The following is an 11,070-nucleotide window of genomic DNA, read 5'->3' as shown; positions in this document are numbered from 1 at the left end:
GAATGTTTTCACAGCAGAAAAGTAGGGAAAGCTTCTAGGGCTTAGCACAAAAACTTGTTTGAAATTTAGAGAAAGTGATTATTTCATGTCATTAGTTGTCTGCTCCTGATGAAGAAATCTCCTTTGAGAAGGCAATTATTTTTTATTAGTACAATTAGTCAAGTATTGATTCAATAACCTCATGTCCACTATCTAATTATTAAAAACCTAGGAGATTTATGCTATATTCTGCCCTGTTAAAACTGTTCTGTGTACAATACAGTTATCTGAAAAGGCAAATAATTACTACGTTAAAAACATCATAGAATTATAGAATCATTAGGTTGGAAGAGACCTCTAAGATCATCAAGTCCAACCATCAACCTAACATTACCATGCCAACTAAATCATGTCCCGAAGTGCTACATCAACATGTTTTTTGAACACCTCCAGGGATGGTGGCTGCACCATTTCCCTGGGCAGCCTGTTCCAACGGTTCACCACTCTTTCAAGTGAATAAATTTTTCCTAATGTCCAATCTAAACCTCCCCTCGTGCAACCTGAGGCCATTTCTTCTCGTCCTATCACTTTTCACTTGGGAGAAGAGACTGACCCCCATCTTACTACAGCCTCCTCTCTGGTAGTTGTAGAGAGCGATAAGGTCTCCCCTCAGCCTCCTTTTCTCCAGGCTAAACACCCCCAGCTCCCTCAGCTGCTCCTCACAAGACCTGTTCTCCAGACCCTTCACCAGCTTTGTTGCCCTTCTCTGGACACGCTCCAGCACCTCAAGGTCTTTCTTGCAGTGAGGGGCCCAAAACTGCACGCAGTATTTGAGGTGCGGCCTCACCAGTGCAGAGTACAGGGGCATGATCACCTCCCTACTCCTCCTGGCCACACTATTTCTGATACAGGCCAAGATGCTGTTGGCCTTCTAGGCCACCTGGGCACACTGCTGGTGCATGTTCATCCGGCTGTCAACCAGCACCCCCAGGTCCTTCTCTGCCAGGCAGCTTTCCAGCCACTCCTCCCCAGCACTGAGGTCAGGCTGACAGGCCTGTAGTTCCCTGGACCCTCCTTCCAGCCCTTCTTGAAGATAGGCATCCCACTGTCGTATTTCCAGTTGTCTGGGTCCTCCCCTGTTGACTAGGACTTCTGATAAATGATGAAGAGTGGTTTGGCCAGCTCCTCCACCAGCTCCCTCAGTACTCTTGGGTGGATCCCATCCAGCCCCATAGACTTGTGAATGACCAGGTGGTGTAGCAGGTCATTAACTTCTTCCTCCTGAATTATGGGGGATTATTCTGCTCTCTGTCCCCATCTTCCAGCTCAGCGGGCTGATAACCTTGAGGATATCATGTCTGACTCTTAAAGACAGAGGCAAAGAAGGCATTAAATACATCAGCTTTTCCTCATCCTTGCTGGCAATGTTCCTCTCCTCATCCAATGGAGGATCGAGATTCTCCTTGGCTCTCTTTTTGTTGTTAATGTATTTGTAAAAATATTTTTTGTTGTCTCTCACAACAATGGCCAGCTTGAATTCCAGTAGGCCTTTTGCCTCTCTAATTTTCCCTCTGCATGACCTAACAAGATCCCTGTACTCTTCTTGAGTTACCTGTCCCTTCCTCCAAAAGTGGTAAAGCCTCCTATTTTCTACCTGAGTTCTAGCAAAAGCTCCCTAGCGAAATCCTCTAGCAAAATCCTCACATTTCATACTGTCTCCTGTTGTATTTTGCGTTTCCTTCTGAAATTATTTAAATCAATAAAAATCAGTTGTATAGGTTACAAATTGTGAAAATTATGAAGAATGAAAATAGGAGCAATGTTGGAATTTTATTATATCTAGCATATAATGCATTTTAAGGTTCAAATATCTGTAAAGGAAACTGTTTCACCAGGTGTCTTGGGGTAATTTTAAAATGAGCATAAATCAGAGAGTCTCATATCAGAACACTAAATTATACTATCAAGGGAGAACAGCTTAAACTCTTTCAAGGCTGCAGTATCCACTGCACAAATATTAAAGCTGACCAATTTGTAAAATCAGGCTGTGATTTACAGCAAGCCTTGTATAAAGGGATCTCTCATGGTGACCTGCTGAAATAAAGAAATCTGTTACTTTAACTTCAGTAGGCACATTAAAATACCTTTCATTGTTGATATAAATAAAAAGCACAGCAGAGAAGGCTCAGTAGATATCCTTAGATTTTTAAGCTCTCATTACTCCAGGTGATAGCTGTTTAAATAGATTCCTTCATTTCCTTTAAGCCCATACCAGGCAAATCACCCCCTACCAATTATGCATTTCTTTTTTTTTATTCTTCTCTGTTTCTTGGTGGTGGGGGTACACAGTAGAATCCAACATTTCATATACACTTATATGTGTCTCACCATTAAACACCTAAGTGTTTTACAGATATTAGCTTAGTTTCACAGCATGCTTGTAAAATAAAGGCTTATGAAAATCTCTGTGCCTTATTTCCATTAGTGGATAGACCTTAAACGGTATTCACAAGTCTGCTTACCCAATGTGCCTGTGCAAAACTGACTCTTTCAGAATAGTTAGACCATTGCAGCACTTCATGTTCAAAGCACAGTCCCCACTGATCTCAGTTGCAGCAACTGTGACTCAGTATATCTTCCTTAAGCAGCTAAAAACAAACACCTCACCAAGTGATTACCTGTGAATTATTTGTCTTGAATTCATGCAATCTTTGGCACAGACAAGAATACAACTGAGTACTCCCAGGAAAACACCTGACTGGCTTAACCACTAAGTCATGTTTCTTTTCCTGCATGCTTTCTAATTGTTGTAAAAAAATGAGGCAGTGGCTTTGTAAACAAACCTTCCCCAGAGTGGATACAGAATTGATTTGGGTCTTATAGGACACACCATACAATATGACAAAACAATCATAAAGCCCATGCATGTGGATAATGAATTAAGAACACATAGGCAACTAACACTTTCGTTTTTAGCCACTTTGGAATGCTTGGCCTACAAGCTCAGGAGTAAATTTTTGAGCATTAATCACTTATTTTTAAAGAGCAAAATCAAACAGCATTAAATCAGATGGTAACCTACTGCAATCCACCAACACACAAACAGCTCTAGACACTCTAAAGCCAACACACCACTTGAGAGAGCAGGAGAGTTGGTAGCAGCATTTGCTTATCTTCTGCTCAGAAAAGCACTTCAGAGGAATGAGAGACCTCAGCAGTGAGTTCTCTGTTTGCTGGTAAGAGACAACAATGAGATTTGGAAACCTCAAAGTCGATTTGACACACTGTTGACGTGTTCCCTTATCAGGACAGATTTATGCCTAAGTTTTCCCTGACGACACTGTTCTAGGTTGTCCTCCGTGTTCCAGCTTAAGCCCCTCAAAGCTGCTGTCCCATCCACTTCTTGTCCCAAGTTCCAGTTCCACCTACACAACTTCCTCATCAGTTTTCCGTGAGAACTCCTCACTCCTTTCTTCATAGCTAAGCTCGTTTTTCCCTTCAACACATAGAAAGCTCTCTCTCAGTAAAAGCCAGTACATTTTCCAAATTTCAGTGCATTTTCATTCTTTTCTAATACTACAGAAGAATTTCTTCTCCTTTTCCTTTTATCTCAGGTGATTCAGATTGGAAAATCTCATGCAAAAATGCATTCCAGCGGCTGCATAAAGCAATCTTAGGGCCAAAAGGTTGAAGACAAAATGCCTCAAAGCAATATTTCACAGTGAGAGGAAAACATCGGCTCCCTTTTTACAAGGTGATAATGCTCAATCAGATTTTCTTGCCTATCTAAAGCAATTTAATATATACAGAATATTTTAAATGAATGCAGTTTTTAATTCTTTATTTTTGCACCAAGAATGTATTAAGCCAAGGTAAAGACTCATAAAAGAAAGTAGGTAAAGTGATGACTGAGCTTTTATCCATTTTTGATTATTTACAGAGTAACATTTTATGGTGGTTATGTGTTTAATCTATATAATTAATAATGCTGTACTAATATCTATAGTCTAGCACTCTCTTTTGAGTACCTAGAAACTATCACACATTTAGAATGATGCATAGTTTTTTGATCTTCAGGATATGTTAGGAAACTTTCCTTATCTTACCATATCAAAATTGCACATAGTATGCAAACCTCTTGTACCAATTAACACGTCTTGAATTTTGTAAGTGTCTAACCAAAGCAATATTCTTAAACTATTATGTATCTTATGACTTTTATTCTAAAGCCTAAAACCATTAATTATTTTCCCCCTACAGAAAAAATATTTTGATAAGTATTTGTGTTTAATTATTATTTCTTGGAGATCACCTTAACATGTTAGCTCTGTTGTCAATGCAAGGTAAAAAACCTTTATCATTATCAAAGTATCTCATAGCACCACAATAGATCAAATCAATATACTACCTTTGAAAATGCCAGCACTTTTTAGAATATTTCCTGTGCAAACAAGAGAAAAAAAATTAAGAAAATATACTAGTGTTTGCACACAATAGTAGGATAACATCTTTCGTGGAGGCATACCTCATCTTACAGGAACAAAAGTGGCATGCAAGAATAGCATCAGCCCACAAACTTACTGATAGCAAAGATAAATTTAAACTACTAGAATCATTGACACTAAAGTATATCAACAAGTTGTACTGGTGCAGTGAATCACAAAAGATGACAAATACAGAGAACAAATAATTGTGGGGTTTTATATTTAATGCATGTTTTAGTGTCTATATTAACATACCCCAGACAATAAAATTTAACATACACTATTGCTAAGACTTAAAATAAATAATGTATTTTACAAATATAATTTTCTATAAGAGAAAAAGCAGTGGTTTTAAAAAAGCATGTTTTAAGGCTCTTCATTTCCTACGTTCTTCCAGTAGGATCAATATCTCTTTATGAAACTTACATCTTATGCCCCAATTCACCAGTTAAAATACATCACTATTAAATATCACAACATGCGCATGCTGCATGTTCTCACAAAAAGTATTATAACCTCCTTAAAAGTCAACTAAATACCACAAAAGCTTGGAAATTTTATTTAATAAGTCTTCCCAATACTGTTTTAACAATAGTAGATAAATATGTCATCTGGGTTCCTGAAAAGGAAGGTTTCTGTACTATCTACGAATTCTTGTGTTCTTATTAATTACCAAATCTCTACAAAATTCAGTTCATACCGACAAATATTATTTTCATTAAAATATCTTTCAGACATTTGTTCCTATGAGTAACTAGTGTACTAAAGAGATCAGGAATGTAGCCTCACAAAAGAGTGCATTTTTCCCTGATATTTGCCTTAGTCTGTTCTGTGTTAAATGTAATAATATAAACACATGAAATAGTCTTAAGTACTTGGAGATAACGTAGTAAAAAATTCAGACTGTGTCACACACTAAGTATTCAGGCTCAAAGGGAAATGGAGTGTACATCTGAAGCAGTGCTGAAGATGTCATTTGCTTGCCATGTCTGCTAAATGTCAGCATAAAGAGAGGATCTGCTTCTAAAATTCCTTAGCAACATATAGAAGTCCTTGTACTGACCCTACTGGATTGAAGTCCACTGAAACTGAGTTAAAACTATTTGACAAAGGATGGAAACTGGAAAAAAGTAACACTTGTTCTTTGTGATGCATGTTAGCTGATGCAGAGTAAAACTTCAGTATTACTTTCTTGTATAGGAACTTGAACTCTATTGCATTGCTTCATCTTGAAGCGAAACCATCAACAATTTAAAATCAAAGAGAAATTAAAGGCTGAAATATCAAATGCAAGTAGCTGCTGATGCTCTTTCTTCCAAGAATTATATATTTACATGAAATTGGAGAGAGGATTTTTGAATTCTGTTACATAGCATTTGCATTCAGTACAACTTCTTAAAACGATCAAACTTGATTCCTCAAATTCTTGTAACATACTCAGAAAGTAATGTTGATAGCTCTGTTTTCAAAATCGATGTCTGTAAACAAATAGCTATATGATTTACTTCTGTATCAGAGTGAAACAATACACACAGTGTGTTAAACACTGTGTACTAAACACTGTGTGAATAGCTACTAAGGAATCTGTGTTTGATAAAGAGAAGCCCAGTTCCTGAGAGAATAACATGAGAAATAAGCTACATTTAGAAATCTTCTCCTTCATATTGAATGTCACAGTAACAAAGACAGAAACTTAGTTTCTGTCAGTGTTTCAATAGATAATGCTGACAAAGGATTAAGGCTAAAAATCTTCAAATAAGTGCAGGAGTGTTAGGTGCCCAAGTATTGTTATAATCAGCTGCACATTAAACTCACAATTCTACGGCTGTTCCTCATGTGGCTGATCTGCAGCTTCATTGTAGGAGGAAAAACTGGTTCATCTCATAGAGCTCACTCCACAAGAGTGAGCTAAACTATCCATATTTGTTTTCCATAGAATAATATTCATTGTCTCTTTTTAAACAGGAGCTGAGGCAGAGCATGATAAAACTAACAGAAAAAAAGCAAAGGATCTATCTTTTGTTTCACCTCGAGCTGAGATGTCACCTCCAAAATCAGACTATAGATCTTTATGTTCCAGTGTTTCCACCAAATATTAGATTAATCTTAATACTTTCCTAAACGGAGTCACCCTAACAACAACAAAAAAAAAAAAGAAAGAAAGAAAGAAAACCAAACACCTCAGAACATTCCTAACAGCCATCTGCACATCTGCACCAAACTACATGGATTTCCAGCCAAATTTCTTGGAAGCTAAATATAATTTAAAAAAAAAAAAAAAAAGAAAAAAAAAAAAAAAAAGAAAAAAAAAAGGGCTAGGTACAATGTAAGCAAACCATAAAATAATCAATTTGATAATTGGTTTCCTGGTGGCCAGTGGAGCACTACCTTGTCAATGAGGGTTTCTCTCTCTGTTCCTCATATGCAAGCACAGGCCTTCTCTCACGTCTCCGAGTTTTTCCCTCTCTGGTCTTTTGAGAGCATGTCTGAATACTTCCTACCATAGTATTCTTTTTAATGTTGGAAATGTGGTGGGGGTTTTTGCTCAGACTAAATTTTGGGATACTCAACACCAAGATTTACCAAAGGATTGTACCAGTGAGGCACCAAGCAGCATTTTCTCACAGCCCTCAAGTTCTGTCAAGTGAAGCAGTGCAGGGCTTTAGGCATTTAACACCAGTATGGATGGTGAACTGCCAGAGCACTGCTCCAACCACTGCTATGTCTCAGAAGCACTCTTGTGGTCTGAAACATAAGCCCATCCAAAAAAAAGAAGTTCTCTATACACACCCACTCATCTAGAAACATGTGTATGTGTACACGTACATGTATACACATCTGCCAGCTGAAACAAGCATTCAGACCAACCACATGCCAACTAAAGTGGAAAGTCTGGATACAGAAGAGATAAACCTGAAGGGTTTCTCTTATTACCTGGCAAAGAGGAGAAGGATTATGATTATGCAGGCTAGACCTGTGTTGGATGTGGGGCTGTACTGGGTGTAAATGGCAAGGCATTAACAGTGCGGGGCTGCTGGCCCCTGTGAGCAGCAGCTGGGGCTGCCCCACACTGGACACAGTCAGGTAGTTACTTTCTTAAAGAGAAAACTTGCTAATTAGGAAAAGTAGAACACAAACAGAAAATGTTTATACAGTATCTCTCCTACTTGCCCACTGTGTACGTACAGCAGGTCTTCCAGTCCTGGAGCTGTTTGACTCCGTGGCTTTTTGGATTGCAGCAAGTACTGTGCATTCCCTCCTGACCTCCATCCACCACCATTGAGTCAAAAACGACCAATGCCTGTCTATCTAATCTCTGCTTTCTCATGATTCTGTTGTATTGGAAATTGTAATTGTGAATCAATGTAGTATTAGCTGCTACTTCAGTCCAGTTCATGTAAGTTGCAGGTTTGAACTCAGTACTGTTGATATGCAGAATAGAATAGGGTGAAAGTTGCATTCTGTCATATTCAAAATTTCTAATTATGCCTACTTTGTAAAGTTAGACAAAAAACCCTCACAAACACTGGCAAATCATAACTAAAATTGAATAATGGCTGATGTTACATGACAAATGAATCCCACAAATAAAAAGGGAGCACACAGCTCAAGGCAAAATAATCAGACAGCTGATGTCCGTTGAACCTTCAGTATGACTGTCTGGTTTCAATGTCAACACAAATTTCTTTCTAGGGTATTTCATCAGACACACTGAAATTTTTGAAGTTATTCAGACAGAGTTGGAGTGTGGGAATGCTTACCCACTCGCTGGTGACTAATGGCTAATACAGGAAAAAAATCCCATGTTCTCATCTGAAGGTCTAATGATGGATGTTTGGGGTTAGTTTTCATTACCATGCTCAGAACAACACATACAATGCTTCACTATGAAAAAAGGTCTGCGTGATTAAGCTTTGAACTCATCATAACAAAAAATCCTCAGTTTCCCATTATAAGAATGTATGTCATACCACAAAACTGATTTCAGCTTCATCTGAGTCCTTCAGTGTGTTAACTAACAAATATTCTCTCTCACTCACTTTTATGCCATCAATCCAGATTATAAAACAGGGAAGGATGAAAAAGACTGTACTCACATTTATTTTCCAAGATTGAGTGTAGGAGTTTTCTTATCAAACTTGTATTTTTGTTGTTATTGAGTTGTTCTTATTCATGGTTAGTGAGAATTTCTCACTGTGAGAATTCACAGTATTTGTACTAAGTTGGATGAATGCAATCTATCGTTTCAAATGGTTCAGACACGTTGTGTTCCTTCAAGGCAGGCTAAGTAGCATAGAAGTGTTTTCACTGAAAGTACTAATGCATTCAATTAGTTCCAAGTAACATTTATGCAATAAACAATTGAAGCTTAACCATCCTTCGGACCTACAGCACTGGTGACATGGAATGAAAGTCTGGTCAACAGACACTTGCCTGTGCTTCTTTTGGATATTCAGATTCCTAGAAGAGTGATATCACTGATGATGTTCAGACTAGACTGTCCAGTCAATACCTGGGTCATAGACTTTTCCAAGCGAGACCTTCTGATTAAGTAATTTTTTACTGCAAGTTCTTAGCTAAGATCTTTATCCTCACAGTTATTTACTTCCAGTTTTACTGCTTTCCAACCATTTCACAACTATATAGGTACATTGATTAAATAATTTTTATAGCAAGACTATTTTATCAGTTTGTGTAATGCTTGATAAAATAACTATCAAAATTCCTTACACTCCCATATTACTGAGCTGACGAACTGCAGATACTGTAACTTCCATCACAGGGTTACATGTGTAGGGCATCAGTTAAACCTGACGCTTCCACCACTACCACCCATTTAAATGTACCCCAGACACAGTTCCCAGAATATTTCTTTCTTGCATATACGTGATTGTTATTAAAGCTTAGGTAGGCTAATTTGTCTTGCCCCTACAGCTGTGTAACTCCACGATTTTCCTGCAATGACACTTTTACATAATTTTATTTTGTTATGAGCATTTCTATCATATTTACTGTTACCAGTCCTTCATGGTGGATTGTTTGTGGTTTGTTTTTTGGTTTGGTTTTTTTTTTTTTTTTCATTTTATTCTTTTTTCTCTACTTAAAGTCTCAGATTTCTTGGTGTTAGAAATAAAACATCAAGACTGGAACAATTACGCCCTTTTTACGCATGGCAAAAAAACCCCTTATATAGAACCATGAGAAACAGCAGAACTTGTTTATCAGGGATGGTCCTTTGCAAAATGGTGGGGGGAGGGGGTGGCAGGGAGAAGGAAGGGTCTAGACATAAGTTGGACATAGATACTACTTGCTCTAAAAAGAAAAAAAAGGTGTGGGGGGGTGTGGGTGAAAGGGGATCATTCTGTCATATAAGAAGGAGTTCAAATCCTTAGGCTAAACCAGGACATATCAAATGTATTCTAAATGTGCCACTATTAGATAGACAATATAACATGCTCTTACTCTTGGTTTTCCTGTTCTTTTAAAATAGTAAAGTCAATAAAGCCAAAGAGACTGACTTCACAGCTTAATATTTATTCTAACTCCCAGCACACTTACTTAGCAGCTAGAAAAGCTGTAATTCCCATTCTTGCTCCAAATAATTTCTTTAACAAAATACGACAATGTCATGAGGTGTGAGTGAAACCACCTGAGTCCAGACAATTGTATAACCTGGCACTTCATGGCTTGTCACCTACATTGACCACTGATACTGCAGTAGGAAGGAAGGACTGATGTTACTCCCAACCTTAAGCTGAGGTCTCTACTCCAATCTCCTACTTGGTCAGCTATAAAATGAGACTAAGTTGCTCAGTGCCTTAGTCAGTCCGACCTTGAAAGCCAATGAGCATGAAGGCTGCACAAAGAGGCTGTGGCATCTTAATCCATGGAGATGTAAAAAAAGAAAATCATAATCAGCTGGACAAGGCTCTGAGCAACCTAAAGTGACTTTGAAGTTGATCCTGTTTGGAGTAGTGTTATGGTGGGTTGAACTCAGCTGGCTGCCAAATAAATGTTACAAATATAAAAATCCAAATAAATGTTGCAAAATAAACACATTCGTGTTTTCTTTCTGACCAGGAATCTGCAAGAAAGACAAACTGTAATGCTTAAAGTACCTGTATCAAAGACCTCCAAAGTATTTTCAAAACTGTCTTAATTGCATGAGTCAGTTTGCTGTTAACATCACTGACATCCACCGACTGAAACATGAAAGTCATTATGAGCACACTGCAGCTGCTCCAGACATCATATCAGGTAAGAAAGAGGAATATGATTCAGTTTAAAATCAAAAAGTATATAGACACAGGCTTGTAATAATAGTTCTTTATATTGAGCAGAAAGAAGGCTAGATGAGCTCTTCTTTGTTGACTGCTTTAAAATATCGGATAGTCTATAAAATCCAGCTCTAAAACTCTTTAATTTTTTAAAAATTGAATATTAAATTGCAAAACAAAAAATTTAGGGAAGACAGCAACAAGCTTCCAGAAACAAACCCTATACCAAAATTTTCATACGACTAGGAGTTATGTCTTGCCGTATCATAATCTTATCTCTATATGCCTAATTTTCACCATCACTCTATCAAGTAAATGTATTTCTTCCT

This window comes from Leptosomus discolor, chromosome 8 (genome assembly GCF_034619465.1).
Source record: "Leptosomus discolor isolate bLepDis1 chromosome 8, bLepDis1.hap2, whole genome shotgun sequence".
Lineage (NCBI taxonomy): Eukaryota > Metazoa > Chordata > Aves > Leptosomiformes > Leptosomidae > Leptosomus > Leptosomus discolor.
This window is presented reverse-complemented; position numbering follows the sequence as displayed.